Source organism: Scylla paramamosain, chromosome 7, assembly GCF_035594125.1.
Source record: "Scylla paramamosain isolate STU-SP2022 chromosome 7, ASM3559412v1, whole genome shotgun sequence".
NCBI classification, from domain to species: Eukaryota; Metazoa; Arthropoda; class Malacostraca; order Decapoda; family Portunidae; genus Scylla; species Scylla paramamosain.
The window spans coordinates 17,463,139-17,480,610 of record NC_087157.1 but is presented as its reverse complement, the minus strand read 5'-3'; the positions used below and the strand labels follow the sequence as shown (position 1 = coordinate 17,480,610).

General features: G+C 39.5%; 1 long non-coding RNA gene across 3 annotated transcripts; it reads right to left on the bottom strand.

Moving 5' to 3' along the window:
• Nucleotides 1–8,272: 8,272 nt before the first annotated feature.
• On the bottom strand, nt 8,273–15,803 carry LOC135102146 (uncharacterized). Of its 3 annotated transcripts, XR_010269540.1 has the most exons (5): nt 15,622–15,803; nt 10,980–11,080; nt 10,282–10,370; nt 9,494–9,568; nt 8,273–8,708 (listed from the first exon to the last, which is right to left on the bottom strand). It is a non-coding gene; the product is annotated as an uncharacterized LOC135102146 (long non-coding RNA). The 3 variants fall into 3 exon arrangements; XR_010269542.1 differs by lacking the exon at nt 9,494–9,568; XR_010269541.1 differs by lacking the exons at nt 9,494–9,568; nt 10,282–10,370.
• Nucleotides 15,804–17,472: the final 1,669 nt, after the last annotated feature.

Genomic DNA, 17,472 nt, shown 5'->3' with positions numbered 1-17,472 from the left:
AGACAGGGTTGTCTACCTTTACCTCCAGGAGGGCATTGAGGATGTCATAGGTGATGCCATCCTTGCCAGGAGCTGTTGACTTGCCCAATTTAACTGCTGAGAGAAGTTCATCATGTGTGATAGGCACACAGGTGTCATCTGGCAGAGAAACACTGTGGCGAATCAACTTCATCCTTTGTGATCTTTGCCGGTCAAGCGCCTCCTGGTGTTCCACAGGAAGACCAGAGAAGGATGAGCCTTCCTTCCACTGCAGGACGAGCTCTTGTGCCCTGCCGGCAGGATCAGGGTCACACACCTGCCGCCTGGGCTTGCCCCGGACACTGTTAAAGTGGTGCCACACCTCCCGGAGGGACCGGGTCCTGCGCACCCGGTCCAGGAAGGAGACCAGTACTTCTTTCTTTCCTACTGCCTCAGATCCATGAGGTGTCGAGCCACAGTAACCATAGCATCCCGTGACTCTGTGTCTGCTGTGTTAAGCTGCCAACGTCTCTGGTAGGCAGCGAGCGTCTGTTGGCAGTTCAGGATCACAGGGTTGGTAGCGTAAGCCTGTGTAATGAAATACCCTGGAGATGGTGATGAGTGCGTGTGGTTCATGCGAGGAGAATGTGGCGAACAGGCAAAGGGCTGTGGCATGCAAGAGATGCATGGCCTGGTTCCATGTAGCCTGTGTGGGCATGAGGGAGGCCAACATGAAGGCGCTGGGGTTTAAGCTTTTGGTGTTCCCATGCAGGGAATGCCTGAGCAAGAGCCTCAATGAGTGGAGGAGCCAGGTTAAGGAAAAAGAAGAGAGAGTGAAGCAGAGCACCCAGACAGAAAACCTGATGAAAGAGGCAGAAACACAGACGACGAAGACTGAAGAGAGAAAAGACCAGCAAGAAGTGGTGGAAGTGGCCAGAACAGACAGACGCCCAAGGAAGAAGAGAATGGTAGTCAAGAAAGCCCCAGTACGTGTCACTGGAGGTAAGGAAGACTCCTGACTTTGTGAGAAGGGAAATTGAGTGCACCAGTATGGGAAGTGCTAAGATCCAAGACGTCAAGAGGAAAAGTCAAGGAAGAAGTGCAAGAAATGGAAGAGAGAAGCCTGCTAGTGATTCAAGGAGAAGGCAACAACTTAGTAGAGGCAGGTGCTGAAGACACAGTAAAGGAAGTGATAGAAGCAGTGAGGGCAGCAGAAGAAAAGATGATGTGTGTGGCCGTGGTGGGGGTCCTGCGGCGCCCACGGGAAGTTGTGCAGTACGAGAAGGTCAGAAGAGAAATGAACTGCAAGATATGCATGGAACTCATGAAGGTCATGATGGAATGGATGGCAGAAAAGAAGGGCAACGTGAGCTTCCTAGACATGGATGGGATCCTCGACCAGGACAAATTCTACGGGAGAGACGGAGTCCACCTCAACCACAACGGGAATGAGAGTCTAGGACGTCAACTGGCCGAGTGGATGAGGGCGAGGCAGGTGTGTTGTGTGGACGAGGCATGACGAGGAGGACCCACTGATGTCAGTGAACATGGAAGAGAAGAGACTAACCAGGTGAGTAAATATGTGAAGATTGGCTGCATGAATGTGAGAGGATGGGGTGTGGGCAAGTTTGAGGATGTATGCAAGGAGCTCAGGGAGTGGAGGTTCGACTTAGTCGGGCTCACTGAGACTCACCTGAGAGATGATGTACGAATGGAGGGATGGGAGTATGTTATGACTGGAAAGGGACGTAAGACACAGGAAACACTGGGAGGCGGCGTAGCCCTACTCTACAAGAAAGAAAGGGGACTGAAAGTAGAGGAGATTGATGTGGGAGAGTGTACAAGTAGTGAGGATGTGCTTCCAGTCAGAGTGGAATGCATGGATGGTCGTGGCAGACCAGAGAAGGTGGTACTGGTGGTAGCGTACATGACTGTCATGGGTGAAAGAGCAGAGAGGGAAAAAAGGAGGAAGTATGACATACTTAAGAAAGTTGTGAGAGAGCATGGAGAGGAGAGAGCGCTAGTTATGGGTGACATGAATGCACATGTGGGAATACTGGGGGAACAGGTGAACAGGAATGGTGAAATGCTTGGAGAGTTTGTTGATGAACTGGAGCTGGAAAATCTGAATGTTACTTTGGCTGAGGGGAGTGTGACTTGGAGTGCAAGAGAGCAGGAATCGGCAATTAACTACGTGTTGATGAATGGAAGATTGCGTGAAATTGTGTCACACATGTGGATAGATGAGGATGGTTTGGTTGATATTGTGTCTGATCACTACATGCTGGTTGTGGAGTGCTTGATGCAGGGTGGGAATGAAGTGAAAGTGGCAAGTAAGAAAAAAAGGGTATCCGGTCATTTCTCCCACATGCCATTTCGCCACTCTATGGAGTCAATTCGCCCACAGGTCATTTCGCCCACACTGTGGAGTCATTTCGTCCACACTGTTAAATCATTTCGCCCACATTGTTAAGTCATTTCGCCCACACCAAAATTTAATATTGTTATTGTTTCTTCTTGATTTAAGATGAGGAGGCTATGGTTGTGGAGATAATAGACATACCGGTGTTGGTGTTCGCAATATATATATATATATATATATATATATATATATATATATATATATATATATATATATATATATATATATATATATATATATATATATATATATATATATATATATATAGACGTATTGTCTGTTTGTGGATGTGTGTAGCCACGTTGTTCTTCGCCCCAAGGCAATCAACCTTGGCAAATGAGGTACCAAAACAAAGCTCATAACCTGACGAATGTCTTTGTCATATTTTTTTCCGCAGAGAGAGAGAGAGAGAGAGAGAGAGAGAGAGTGTGTGTGTGTGTGTGTGTGTGTTCATGGTTCATTGGTTTGGTTAATTTACCTGACTGGTTTGGTGGTTCATTACCTATGTTTTGTAATTGGCCATGATCATAGAATTAAAACAGTTCCTGGCAAGATGGTAGACTGCACAGACGAGTGCATTCAGTGTCTCGTACCTGTAAGGGCAAGGCAAGAAGGTCTACAGTGCGACATGTGTGGGAGGTGGCAACACAGGAAATGTAATATTGGCATATCTCGTGCTGATTACTGGACAGCTGTGAAATCCGGTGTTTCCATTGACTGGAATTATAATACTTGCACCTACACTGACGAACCAACGTCCCGTCCAGTGGACGACCCAGCCACCCCTGCAATGGAACACGAACCACACATCCCTGCAGTTGAACAAGTCTTCAGTTGATGACCCACCTGACTTGCCAATGGAACTAGAGGAATCACTTGACAACCCAGCCATACAAAATAATGAACTGCAGCCAGAAAGTGAAATTACATTCCAGCTCTTTGAGAAGGGCACACAGCGTGGTAGAGACAAGCTCATTGACAGTCATGGGTACACTTACAACAAAAATATGCAGCGATCGAATGTAACTTACTGGCTGTGTACTGTCCGTCCTAAAAGAAACCCATGCAAGGCACTAGTAACACAGAGAACTGGAAAATTTGTAAAGAACAACGTGATGCACAACCATTCACCATCAACTGGCTCTGATATCGCCCCTAAAGTAACATTACAGGTAAAGAAACTGGCAGCACAAGATCTATTTAAGCCAGCGTCTGCTATAGTGTTCTGCTAATGTTCTGCTAAAAGAGATGGGAAATGCGCCATGCCCTAGTTTGCCTAAGCCAGAGCACTTGGCAAGAATAGCAAACAGACAAAGACAAATTTTAAGACCGACAGAACCAAAAAACATGAAATTTGAACTAGATGTAAATCACATTCCTGACGACTTTCTTATAGGTGATGTATCAGTTCGTGAAGGCCGCCATTTGATCTTCACAACAAGTAAACAAATAAAACATCTAACGAAGGCAAAGTCATGGTACATTGATAGCACGTTCAAGCTATGCAGGCACCCTTTTACACAGTTGATGACAGTCAACGCTTTTGTGAGGATAGAGGACCTTGCAAAACAAGTCCCCTTACTATTTGTCATTATGTCTGGGAGAAAAAGAGTGACTACCGAAAAGTTTTCCACGAAGTTTTAACTAGACTATCAAATGAGCCTTCTGTTCAACACACAACAATCGACTATGAGAAAGCAATGCCTGAGGTTTTGCCCAACGGCAAGGTCAAGGGATGCCTATACCATTGGACACAAGCTTTATGGAGAAAGGTTAGTCAATTTAGCTAATTGCCTACAGCTTTTTTTTTTATATATTCCTGTTGAATAGCAGTTTTTAAACAAATGTATCACTGCCTTTCTGTCGACGACCCTAAGTGTCTTGACACCCCCCTCAACTTTTTCTTCATTAACTTCTGCAATATTCGCGGTCTATGATCTAATTTTCAATCTGTAGAACACCATCTCTCCTCTTCTAAACCTCATCTTCTTTTCCTCACTGAAACTCAGGTGTCTGAGGCAACTGACAGTAGCCCCTTTTCTGTTCCCTCCTACTTTCTCTATCCTCATTTTCGATCCAAAGCTGAATGCAGCGTTTATGTACGCAATGACTTAACCTGCTCTCGTGCCCACGCTCTTGAATCTTCCGAGTTTTCCACTATCTGGCTACGACTATAGAGTCACTCTCATACAAAATTTATCTGTGCTGTATACCTCTCACCTAACTCCTCTGACTATAAAAATTTCTTTGACTACTTAACTTCCAAAGTGGAGCACATTCTGACCCTCTTCCCTTTTGCAGAGATCTCCATTCTTGGAGACTTCAATATTCACCACCAGCTTTGGCTTTCCTCTCCCTTCACTGACCATCCTGGTAAACTAGCCTACAATTTTGCTATTCTCCATGACCTAGAGCAATTGGTGCAACACCCTACTCGTATTCCTGACCGTCTTGGAGATACGTCCAACGTTCTTGACCTTTTCCTGACCTCTAATCCTTCTGCTTATGCTGTCATCCTTTCTTCTCCATTGGGCTCCTCTGATCACAATCTCATATCTGTATCTTGTCCTATCGCTCCAATCCCTCCTCAGGATCCCACTAAGCGAAGGTGCCTCTGGCGTTTTGCCGCTGTTAGTTGGGGGGACCTGAGGAGGTATTTTGCTGATTTTCCTTGGAATGACTACTGCTTCCGTGTCAGAGACCCGTCTTTGTGTGCTGAGCGCATTACAGAGGTGATAGTGTCTGGCATGGAGGCGTACATTCCTCACTCTTTTTCTTGCCCTAAACCTTCTAAACCTTGGTTTAACACAGCTTGTTCTCGTGCTATACATGATGGAGAGGTGGCCCAGAAAAGGTACTTAAGCCTTCCATCACCAGAATTTCATGCACTTTATATTTCTGCCTGAAACCATGCCAAATCTGTTCTCCAACTAGCCAAAAAGTCCTTCATTAACAGAAAGTATCAAAACCTTTCAAGATCTAACTCCCCTCATGACTTCTGGCATCTTGCCAAAAATATCTCCAATAACTGCTTCTTCTTCTTTCCCTCCTCTATTTCAACCAGATGGCACCACTGTCATCACATCTATTTCTAAAGTTGAACTCTTCGCTCAAACCTTTGCTAAAAACTCTACCTTGGACGATTCAGGGCTTGTTCCTCCCTCCCCTGTGTGTGTGTGTGTGTTCATGGTTCATTGGTTTGGTTAATTTACCTGACTACTTCATGCCACCTATTAAAATTCTTCGCAATGATGTTTTCCATGCCCTCACTGGTCTAAACCCTTGGAAGGTTTATGGACCTGATGGGGCCCCTCCTATTGTTCTCCGAAACTGTGCCTCCGTGCTTGCACTTTGCCTAGTCAAACTCTTTCAGCTCTGTCTGTCAACATCTACCTTTTCTTCTTGCTGGAAGTTTGCCTATATTCAACATTTTCCTGAAAAGGGTGACCGTTCTAATCCCTCAAACTACCGTCCTATTGCTTTAATTTCCTGCCTATCTAAAGTTTTTGGATCTATCCTCAACAGGAAGATTCTTAAACATCTATCACTTCACAACCTTCTATATGATCGCCAGTATGGGTTCCGTCAAGGCCACTCTACTGGTGATCTTCTGGCTTTCCTAACTGAGTGTTGGTCATCCTCTTTTAGAGATTTTGGTGAAACTTTTCCTGTTGCCTTGGACATATCAAAAGCTTTTGATAGAGTCTGGCACAAAGCTTTGATTTCTAAACTGCTCTCCTATGGCTTCTATCCTTCTCTCTGTAACTTCATCTCAAGTTTCCTTTCTGATCATTCTATTGCTGCTGTGGTAGACGGTCACTCACTGCTCTTCTCCTAAATCTATTAACAGTGGTGTACCTCAGGGTTCTGTCCTGTCACTCACTCTCTTCTTATTATTCATTAATGATCTTCTAAAGCAAACTCTCTTGCTTTAGTAGCCTGGAGTGGAGATTGATAGGGTTTTCAAGAATGTTTTCATGATTCTAGTGGTAGTTGTAATGTTGTTAACCCCTTGTTTGTCCAAGGCTTCATTTGTAAGTGTTTCATTCTTGGCCGTTACTTTTAGCAAGCTGTAGTGGAGGTCAGTGGGAGTTTGAAGTGTTGTCATAATTCAAGTGGTAGTTTGTTGGGGCTGCTACACTGTCAGTGAGAAAAGCACCCTTCAGAACCATGCTGATTGCCTCTCCTCCAATGACACCTCTGATGAGAGGACAAAGAACTTAATGTGAACCTCAGCCCCAATGTTTCTCCCTCGTGTGTGTGTGTGTGTGTGTGTGTGTGTGTGTGTGAGAGAGAGGAGACCTGCACCACCTTGATATCTGTCCTGTACTGCAGTGAAGTATAGAATGGGACTCCTTGTGTGTGCGTGTGTGTGTGCGTGACAAAAGGCTCTTGTTTGACATTAGTGTGTCCCAGTGAATTGTGGAATGCAGTTCTTTCTTTTCTGTCTGTGTTAGAGCACTCATGCTGCACACTATAAGTCCCAGGGCATTGTGCAATGAAACCACTTCTTCTTATAAGCATTGTCAGTTTCCTCACTACTCTTATTACACTGTTTCTCCTTCAGACTCCACAGACCAACTGGGAGACACACAACATCAGTGCCACTGCAAAGGGAGTGAAACCCAAGAGGAGGAAGAGGAGCATTCAAGAGACATCAGCCAGCCAGCAGTCCATTCAGGTGTGCCTTTCATTGCATCATCATTTGTCCATATTTTCCCTTCTGGGGTTGGACAGTCCATGAGTATCTCCCACTTGCAGCTGTAGACTATTTCTTCCTTTTTGTTGAGTGTTGTCACAGCTTCCTCCACACACCATCTCAAGGCCTTCCCAATAGTTTCCTTCCAAGTACTCTAATGCTCTTCTCAGTTTGTGGCCCTGATTTGTAAGTGCCAGGAAGACTATGGCGAAGGCAAGCCGCAAACCTTTCGCTGGACATGGAGTGGCGAACAGTAGCAAAAATACTGGCGGCATCTGATTCTTTGCACCAAAATACAGTGTGCTTGTTAACAGATTTACTCACTGCTCACTCATTCACTCATCTCTAAAGGAATGAAGAGTGTGCATTGAAGTAAGCATTGCAACTGGTGTGTGTGTGTGTGTGTGTGTGTGTGTGTGTGTGTGTGTGTGTGTGTGTGTGTGTGTGTGTCTGGTGATGGAGTTCAATATCAGGGTTTTGTCATCTTGAAAGATTTCATAAAAGTACTGAATCTGATCTGGAATTCATGTTGCAACAAAAACTCTCCCTCCTTTGCAACAGTTTCACAAGTGTATACAGGAAGTGAAGGATGAACATGAAGGTTTTAGGCCACAATGAACTGACAGCAATCAGGAATGGTGTCCAGCAAAAATGACACCCAGCAACACAGCAGTGAGTGTGCACACTGATACATCAGATCAGGGGTGAAGTGTTTGGATTATTTGCTAAAATGGCTTGCTTATACATGAATATCTTTCACACTGGAGGAGCTGGGGTCTGTATGTGTGTGTGTGTGTGTGCATGTTAGGGGTGTTTGGGTGTTGATAGGCTTGTTTGTATGTTTCCATCCATTTTAGTTGTTCTTTGCTTTCTTCCTCTCTCTGTCATTCATTTTATTTATTCATTATTAGTGTACAGTCTTTGCCTCAGTCACCTCTAATATTTATCCAGCCCTTCCTTGTCTCTATATATATAATCCTTCTTTGCCTGTATCACCTCTTGTGTCTAATATTTATGCAGCCCTTCATTGTCTCTATATATATCTAGTCCTTTGCCTCTATCACCTCTTCTGTCTAATATTTATCCAGTCCTTCACCTCCTGCCTTTAGTTAGCATACACTCCTCACCTCTTCTGCCATCTATATTCACCCAGTCCTTCCCTGCACACACCACAGGAGTCTAAATTAACACGGTTCCCAATATTCTTCCTTTTATTAACCCCTCACTGTATTTCCAGAGTGAATACTTCCCAGACCATCCAGTCATTTGCACTTTTTAGGACGTCTTTCGTGAACTCTTGCTTGAACAGAAAATGTTGCAAAATTTCTCACAGGAACTGACCAGGTTCCTCTCCTACGCATGAAGAGAGAGAGAGAGAGAGAGAGAGAGAGAGAGAGAGAGAGAGAGAGAGAGAGAGAGAGAGAGAGGAGGGGGGGAGAATATATTTTCTTTTATTTCTTTATCTTTTCTGTCTTTCTCTCTCCTCTATCTTCTTTCTTTTTTTTTCTTCTTCTTCTATAATCCTCATTCTTCTCTCATGTGCTCTTCCTTCTTTGTCTTCTCTCTCTCCTTATCTTTCTTTCCTCCTTATTATCATCTGTCTTATCCTCTTCCTCCTTTCTATCACTTCTGAAAAACAATGAAAATATAAATAATACATTTTGAACATAATAATAATATTAATAATTAATTCTCTCACAAACAGTGACATCTCTCTCTCTCTCTCTCTCTCTCTCTCTCTCTCTCTCTCTCTCTCTCTCTCTCTCTCTCTCTCTGGTGTGCATGCGTGTGTTGCAAGGATAGAATCTTAGAATGTTCCTATTAAGTGTTACTACTACTACTACTGTTGCTACTTGCAACTAGTACTTCCAACACCACCACTACTACTACTACTACTACTACTACTACTACTAATAATAATAATAATAATAATAATGATAATAATAATAATGCTGTGACCAGCCAGGAGGAGGAAGTGCCTGTGAAGAGAATAAAAAAATAATATACCAATGAATGGAAAATATTTATAATTTACCATTATTATTATTATTATTATTATTATTATTATTATTATTATTATTATTATTATTATTATTATCATTATTTAATTTATGTATATTTCTAGTCTTGTAACAAAAAAAAACTGAAATAATACCATTATTATTATTATTATTATTGCTATTATTATTATTATTATTATTATTATTATTATTATTTAATTTATGTATATTTTTAGTCTTGTAACAAAAAAAAAAACAAATAATAAAGGAAATAAAAAAGTTAACTTAACTTGTATTATTATCACAATATAAAAATATATATTATATATTTATTAATTTATTTACTGACCAATTTCTAGATATTATTTTTAGCTTATAATATTAATGTAATGCACTGGAAATACTTTCACTCACATTATTTCTCAATTTTTGCATCATTTAGGAGTGGATGGCAGGAATCAGTAATCAATGTTTGTGCCAAGTGACGGGCTGGCAACGGGAGAAACCAAAAGTGAAAATTCTATGATGAGTTAGAAGTACAGAACACAGGACAAAATTGATACAAGTTATGGAAAAGAGGTAGAACAAATAAGAAAGGAGGAACAGTGATGTTTTTAGTTAAGAAAAGGTTAACAGTAGTTGAAACAATGAGGCAATGGACTGGCAGAGGCATTAAACATTGGAGTGGAAAATATACAAGGCAGAAAGACAATTCATGGTGACTGATGTACTGCCCACAACCACTGCCTGGCCAAGTGAAGAATGTGAACACGAGTTTAAAACGAGTTTTAAACATGAGTTTAAAAAATATGATGTAAAAACTTCATTACCCCTCTGGGCTCTTACAGTGTCACTGCTTATGCTATTTTTGTTTACATCCCAGCAGGATTAGTCTCAGCACCAGTGTTGGCAGGTCCTGGCAAATATTAAGGTTTTTAAAAGTACAATAATGGGATCTAATAAGGATGTGAATAGTACATATGAGAGGGCTTCACTTCATATTCAGACCTTAAACCTGTTTATCTTTTTTTCTTTTCTTTTCTTTTTTTTTCAATGCACTGAGGTACATCTTATAAGCCCATGCATTTTATAAGCCATCAAATATGGTAATGATGCAATCAATGAAAACAGCAACACAGATGATGGAAATAACAAGAAATAACAGTGGAAGTATTGCAAACAGGCCACAACCAATAACTTGCCTTATCTGATGAACACGTGGACTATTTCATTCTGCCTAGCAAGGTTGCTGTTCACTCCCACCAGCACCGAGGTGCCCGGCACTGTGTATCTCAGAGAGACGAGGAATACAGGTCTTTAGAAAACTGCTACTGCTACTACCACTACTATTAATAATAATAATAATAATAATAATAATAATAATAATAATAATAATAATAATAATAATAATAATAATAATAATGGAGGTGTACAATATGCACTTTCAGCCTCTCTAATGGCACACAGGTTGAGTTATTGGTGACACACAGGTTAAGTTATTGGTGACACAGGTTGAGTTACTGGTGACACACAGGTTGAGTTACTGGTGACACACAGGTTAAGTTACTGGTGACACACATGTTGAGTTACTGGTGACACACAGGTTAAGCTATTGGTGACACACAGGTTGAGTTATTGGTGACACACAGGTTGAGTTACTGGTGACACACAGGTTAAACTACTGGTGACACAGGTTGAGTTACTGGTGTTTTTGAAGAGTGTTTTCATGACAATAATGATCTATCTTTATACCAGACAAGTCCCGCACACTCACACATTCACACTCTTAGCCCCATCAGCCCCTGGTGGAAAGTCTTGTGGACCACCCTACTACACCCCAGGAGCTTAGGCACACCACAGCTGGCCACACACATCCACAGCAAGGCCCCACAGCACTCACTGGTCCTGCTTGGTGACAAACTCGACAAGCACACTGCCTTCTTCCTCCCACCCCAGGCCTCTGCTCTGCCATGCTGCTGCTGCTGCTGCTGCTCCTCAACTCTGGTGGAAAGGTGTGCATCAGTTTAAGATGAAGGCTGGTCTGTTGTGATGGAGAGAGGAGATAAAGAACAGAAGCAGAAAAGAGGGAAAGAAAAGTAAAGATGAAGAGAGTCAGGTCAGGTTAGGTCAGGTCATATAAGGTGAACAATCAAATGGAACAAAGTTATCAATAAGGTGAAGGAGATATAATCATCATACAGTTATTGAGCATTACATTATTTTCAGCATGTAATGAAATGTGTGGTATGAACAGCCTCATTGACTTGTACATAAAGACAACCTGTACCACCATACATTGAGAGTTGGCCCTGAATTGCACTGCCTCCTCACCACTGTTACAACATTTGGTGAATTTTCAACTTCCCTACAAACTCAACATGACAGTCAAAACTGTGGTACATATTCATCAGTCTCAGCAAAAAATAAAATAAATTAGTTAATTAATTAAATTAAATTAAATTAAAGTAAATAAACAAATAGATAAATGAATAAAATAAATATATTAATTAATTAATTAATTAATTAATTAATTAAAAAGACATTGTTCTCAGTGAAGTACTATCTTTACCATCACATACTGTTCCTTCCTGAAATATTATTCTTTATCAAATTAACTATTATGGTAGGTTAAGTTTAGTTAGGTTAGGTTTAATTAGGTTAGGTTAGGTCAGATTAAGTTTAATTATGTTACATTAGATTTAGTTAGGTTAGGTTAGTTTGGATTTAGTTAGGTTAGGTTTTAATTAAGTTAGGTCAGGTCTAGTTGATGTTCTTTTTGATGAATTCCATCTTTGTGTGTGTGTGTGTGTGTGTGTGTGTGTGTGTGTGTGTGTGTGTGTGTGTGTGTGTGTGTGTGTGTGTGTGTGTGTGTGTGTGTGTGGGGGGCGTGGTATACAAGAAAAGTTACTTATGACAGAAATGGTTACTAGATTCACTCAGAACACATCAAATTCTACCAGAAAAATGTAGTCTAGTCCAAAAATGTTAAATGGGTGAAAAAATATAGATTTACCAAAAATATTTCTTTCTGATAAGTTTTGATGTGTTTTTTAATAATGTGGCATCACTTTCTGTTGCAAATCACTTTGTCATTTTTTATCCCCACTACTATAAGGATATAGTAATTTGCCACAAAAACTGACTAGAAACTCATCAAAATGCATCAAAACTTATCAGAAAGGAACAGTTTGGTGGTTGTAAACACCATTAGTTACCTTACCAACACCTCACAGTTTCCGCCACTCACTCATATGACGACTGATACATTCCTAATCTGACCAAGCCAAATCTAACCTACCTAACCTAACCCTCAGTGATGGTGTTACAATTAAGCAGCAACACATACATGGGGTTCAAAACACTCCAGCTCCAGCCAATGAGACGTCACGAAAGAAGAAGTGCATTTGGGATAATATTGAAATAAAGGTAGCGATCTTCTCCAAGGCTAATGCTTACTGTACCTGCAGTGTTATGTGATGTACTAGGCAAACTTACACATGCTATATAAAATAAAGAAATTGGGTGCCATGTGTCATGGACAAGCGGGCATTGATCTACCCCAATGAAGGTGTGTTTGTCCGTGCATGCATATGTCCATTGCACAAGTGCAAAATTAATCATGGTGATTGGTTCTTTTGTTTGGAAATGCAGCTACTGGCCAATTAAAAAGTACAGAATTAATTTAGCCAATCACAGCATCTTATTCCATCCTGTGGAGGGAGAAGCTGTTCAATTTGAAATATTTGAATTAGTCCAAAGAAAATCTGTGTCTGTCTGTCTTTTGGCGGTGGGCGGCACCTCAACCGTTTCCAGCACACCACTAGATTTTACGAAGATAAATAAGGTAAAGACTTCAAATTAATTTCTTAGCTCTGACAGTTAGATTAGTATACTTAGGTTAGTTAGGTTACATTAGTTTACGTTAGGTTAGGTTAGGTTAACTTGGTTTTGTCAGGTTAGGTTAGTTTGGTTAGATTAGGTTAGTTTCATTAGGTTGGGTTAGGTGGTGGTGGTGGTGGTGACAGCCGGCTGGCTGGCGGCCAGAGGCAAGGGGCAGCCAGGGTTTAATGCTGATGTGTCACTTATTTATGAGGACAGAACTATTTATTTCTGGTAAATTTTGGTCAGTTTTGTATTAATCTGTTTTTCGTTTTTACAGCAAAATTTTAGTTTCTGATAGGGGTCTGGGGGGATAAGCGATGAAAAAAACTAATGATTTGCAGGAAAAACAACATGCAGATTGATACAGAACAGGCCAAAGACTACCAGAAAAAAAAAGTTTCATCAGTAAACCAAGAGGCTAGCTTTATCTCAATAATCCCCAAAAAAACAAACATATATAAAAGTATTACTGGAATCATCGTTCTATATTTATTATTACCACAAACACTAATTACACTATGTAACAAAATTTCACTTTTGTCTTGTCCTTGACCCCAAATCATAATTTTCCAGCTATTTTCATCTAAACAAAATAGAAAAAAGTTATTTTGATCATAAAACTTTGCTTTTGTGGTTAGAACAATGAATTTACATTTTTGCCTTATTTCATTACAGCCTGGGTGACTATTGGTTTTCATGTCAGGGAAAGACCTCTGCAAAATCTCAATTGCTCATCTAATTGTTTTTGCAATGTTGCAAATAAATTAAAGCAATGAAAGAAAGAATATAGTGTTCGAAAGATTTTTTATTTTAATAAGATCATTCTTGAACTGACCAGATCTAGCAAGAAATTTCTCATATTTAAAAGAATTTGCTTACATTTCAGAAATCTCAAATCTTCCAGAATGTTCTACCAGACACTTTTAGAAGTTTCTATAACATTTTAGAATATTCTATTCAATATAAACATTTCCAGAATATTCTAAAACTCTAGAATACAGTAGAAATATGTAGAAGTATCAAGAATTTTCAAGAATGATTCGGAGTATTCTAAAGTAGATTCAAGAATATTCTAGAAAGATTGAGAACATTCTGGAACACATTCTACAAAGACTAAGAATATTCTAGAGTACTGTTTGACAATATAGAAGTAGGAGCTTACAGACCACCAATCAGTTCTGCTTTGGCTGCCTGAGAAGACACATCGCGAGAGGTAAAATGGCATCAAGAGGCTGCAATCATTCTCCAAATGCATTCTGCTACATATGTGGTCAATTCATCAAGACAAAAGCAAACAAGTTCTCTGTGACACCATCTGGAAAAATGTGTGAAGCTTACAAAGCATATTTTGCTGTGCCAGTTGGGGACCAAGACAAGACCTGAGCATTTCATTTTGCTTGTGAGCCCTGTAAGAGAACACTAAAAAGTAAAATAGTTGTTAGTAAAATCCAATTAAGAATAAAAATAAAATAAGTTTAACAGAAGTTTTTCTTTTTTTACAGAATGGTATAGAGGGGAAAACAGAGCCATGAAATTTGCTATTCCTAGAATATGATGTGAACCTACTGATCACTCAACTGACTGATTTTTCTGCAAAAGGTTTTATTTCCTCCACTGCACATCAAACTGGGTCTCATGAAACAGTTTGTTACAGCTCTTGACAAGGAGTCTGCTGCCTTCAAATATATTCAAGACTTCTTTCCTAAGCTTTCAGAGGCAAAGGTGAAAGCTGGCATCTTCATTGGACCACAAGGAAGGAAAATTATGGAGTGCTCAAAATTTCTACAGAAGCTCACAGAAAAGGAGAAAAAAGCTTGGGAGTGTTTCATTGCTGTAGTACAGGGCTTTCTTGACAACACCAAGGCTGATAACTATATGAAACTGGTTGAAGTGGTTTAGTCAAAAGCTATGGTGAGATGGGCTGCAGAATGTCCTTGAAGGTCCATATCCTAAATGCTCACATTGACAACTTCAAGGAGAATATGGGAGCATATTCAGAGGAACAAGGGGAGCGCTTCCACCAAGATATAATGAACTTTGAACACAGATATCTGGAATCCTTCGACGAAAACATGATGGGAGATTACATTTGGGGGCTTATACATCAAAGTGATTTGTTGTATTTACGCAAATCAAGAAAACTTCACTTTTAATCCGAAAAAAAACTTGTTTCAGAAGTTTTAAAATAAATTTCTGTCATTCGATTTTTTTTTTTTTTCCTTAAAATGGTGAAAACGGTGAAATTTAGCTATTATGGGGCAAAAATCATTGTAAAAGCCACAAAAGCAGTTTGACAAAAAATAATGGACATTTTCTATTGTTTAGCAATTAAGAGTTGGAAAAGAACACTTGCTTGTCAAAGACAAAAATCGTGTTACATAGTGTTATGAGAAAGTCATCCTAGGTGTGCCACGCGTCCAGGCACGCTGGAGTGAGCCTAGCCTGGCCTGGCCGCGGCTCTTCTTCACCCGTAAAGGAAATACACAAAAAAATTGGGAATATTGAAATTACACACAACGTATACATAAAGAACACAGCATTCCACAAAAAAAAAAAAAAAAACATGAATTAAACAGAAAACACAAAAAAAATAAACAAATAATTAAAAAAATCCTCCAGGTCCGACCATCACCCCAAACAGCTGATCCCTGTCATCTCACCTTTTTGCTTGTATCTCCGTTATTATCTCCTCCGCTGCTCTCTCCCGCTCAGCACTTAGGTGAGGAAGTCAGTAAGGCGCGATGGTGGGATGGAGGCCCACGGCACAGCGCGTCAGCAGTGAGGGCAAAAATGTGAAGCACAGTGCCGGATCGCTCGCTGGAAGGAAGGTTCGGAGACTCATCTCGTCTTACACAGGGACTGTTTTTAATAATTTATATATATATATATATATATATATATATATATATATATATATATATATATATATATATATATATATATATATATATATATATATATATATATATATATATATATATATATATATATATATATATATATATATATATATATATATATATATATATATATATATATATATATTTATTTATTTATTTATTTATTTATTAGTTTAAAAATGTATCTGGTTAGTGTTTTTGGTTTCGTTGCGTATTTGGTATATATTTCTTCATTTCGGCTTCTCTGAATGTGTATTTTCAAATGTCAACAGTTATTGTATCATCTATCGAAAGATGAAATGATGTTAATAATAATGATGATAATAATAATAATAGTAATAATAATAATAATAATAATAATAATAATAATAATGATAATAATAATAATAATAATAATAATAATAATAACAATAATAATAATGATAATAATAATAATAATAATAATAATAATATAGTAGTAGTAGTAGTAGTATAGTAGTAATAGTATAGTAGTAGTAGTAGTAGTAGTCGTAGTAGTAGTAGTAGTAGTAGTAGTAGTAGTAGTAGTAGTAGTAGTAATAATAATAATAATAATAATAATAATAATAATAATAATAATAATAATAAATGATTGTCTGTTTGCCTGAGCGCGTGTCCAAAAGGCAGGAGGCGCGACGCGCGGTTTGTCAAAGTTTCGAAACGGCGGAGCAAATCAGCAAGTGTTGCTGCTGTGGCTGGGAGGCCAGGCGAGGCGAGGCAGGTGCCGGCTGTGTGTGTGTGTGTGTGTGGTCCTCATCTTCGCCTTCCTCTTTTTGTAGCCTTTGCTAGTGTCTTTATTATCTACTTATGATGTTGGACCACAGTAACGAAAGTTACCGAGTGTCTGAAATAAATTCTGTCAAAGTGAGGTCCCACTTTATCAGTCTGTTGGAGTCATTCCCGAAAGCAATGTAGCACGGCCTCTGAAACTTCCTTATGTGCCCTCTCCTTCCTTCTCCCTCCATTCTCCTTTCCCTACTCTCTTCTTCGGTCTCTTGTCATACTTCTTTTGTTATTTATTTATTTATTTATTTATTTATGTATTCATTTATTCACTTTTTATCACGTTAATCTTTCTTATTTTATTATCGGTCCTTTCTTCTTCACCACTACCACCACCACCACCTCCACTATCACCATCACCACCACCACCACATCCACGATAGCATACCACACTCACACCACCACCTCCACTATCCCATCACTACCACCTCAACCACCATCACCACTACCTCAACCTCCACCACCACCACCCCGAACATCATCACCACTCCCCATAACATGCCATGTCTATTAAAAAAAAAAAAAGTCATACTAGCCACAGAAAATGTCATGTCAGCACCAAAAAATTTCACTCAGAATATGTCATGTTAGCAAAAATAAAATAAAATAAAAAAAAAATTCTCAGAAATTAAGAAAAATGGGTACGGAAAATAGAAATAACAGCAATGCAACGGTAACTTTTTATTGTGTGTTTTAACAAGACAAAACTTGAGAGCAAATTCCAATCATGTGCTTAATGACACGCAATATTTTTTTTTTTCCCTTTTCTATTTTATCTTCTTTATGAGCTTTGTGACAAAAGATATGAAA